The sequence below is a fragment of the Solanum pennellii genome, chromosome 1 (genome assembly GCF_001406875.1).
Source record: "Solanum pennellii chromosome 1, SPENNV200".
Lineage (NCBI taxonomy): Eukaryota > Viridiplantae > Streptophyta > Magnoliopsida > Solanales > Solanaceae > Solanum > Solanum pennellii.
Genome location: NC_028637.1, coordinates 51,072,531 through 51,073,920, shown reverse-complemented (window position 1 = coordinate 51,073,920; position 1,390 = coordinate 51,072,531). Strand labels below are relative to the sequence as shown.

The following is a 1,390-nucleotide window of genomic DNA, read 5'->3' as shown; positions in this document are numbered from 1 at the left end:
ATGGATCGGAGTGTCACGTTCCGACACGTAGGAATAATGGATCGGAGTGTCACGTTCCGACACGTAGGAATAATGGATCGGAGTGTCACGTTCCGACACGTAGGAATAATGGATCGGAGTGTCACGTTCCGACACATAGGAATAATTGATCGGAGTGTCACGTCCCGACACATAGGAATAATGGATCGGAGTGTCACGTTCCGACACGTAGCATTAGCGGATCGGAGTGTCACGTTCCGACACGATAAGAATAAAGAGAAGTAATCTTGAATTATGTTAATATACTAAATTTCGAAGAACCTATTTCCCAAATGAGTATGGTGTGGAGGCTTGAGTCCTCATAGATGTGCTTGAGGTTGTTGTCAACGGTTTTTGTACTTGTTGATTGTCACCTGTTAAGTATTGTGGTTGGTTTTACATTATTATTCCATATATATATTGCTTTCTATTTTGAGTTGGCCGATGATACCTACTCAGTACTTGTTCCTTGTACTGACCCCTACTTTTATGTTCTTCTTGTTGCTTTGTGGAGTGCAGCAAGTGCACCGTTGACTTCGACTCGTCCGCAACTCTAGCCAGTCTTTAGCACATCAGATTTCAGGGTGAGCTATTGTTCCTAGCTCGGACTGGATTCTCTCCTTCACGTCTTGATGTCCTTGAAGCTCGGACGTGGACTATCGTTTTACTTATTTTAGTTCTTAAATACTCTTAGACTTAGTAATTTGAGGATAGATGTTCTTGATGTGATGACTTCCAGATTTTGGGGATTATAAGTATTATACTTTAGAAGTTTATTTAATTGATTTCGTTAATGAGTTTTGGATCTTCCGCATTTTATTTACTATTCAAAATTTATATACCGGTAAACGTTGGGATTTAGATTGTTGGTTCGTTCACCTAGTAAGATAAGTGTGGGTGCCACTCGCGGCTGGTTTTGGGTCGTGACATTTTATACGACATTGTTTTCCTTTTTATAGTTCGTCCCAAAGAGAATGCCACATCATTATAATTTGAAACAATTTAACTTTACTTTTTTTTTATAATGAAATGATTTTCAACCACACAAATACCTAAAGATTAATTGAAACCACATATTTGAAAAGTCTTTCTTTTCCTTAAAACACAGTATCAAGTCAAAATTTATCCACGAAGGAAATATAGTTTTATCTTCCAGCCCTTAGGGATATGATAACCTCCATAATTTATATCCACAATTGCTTCTCGATAAGCCCCCATTATAGGAGGTGTTAGTCTCATAACTTCAGATACTACATTCCAAGAATACTTCATCTTTTGTATATCATCCCAATTCAAAAACTCTCCTTCTTTCTTTGATGATGCTATCTCAATATGCTCTGCTTTTCACCAATTAATATTATATATATATATA

General features: G+C 37.3%; 1 pseudogene; it reads right to left on the bottom strand.

Annotated features, from left to right (window-relative positions):
* LOC107028218 overlaps positions 1–1,390 on the bottom strand; it is an 11,494-nt pseudogene that overhangs the window by 6,995 nt on the left and 3,109 nt on the right.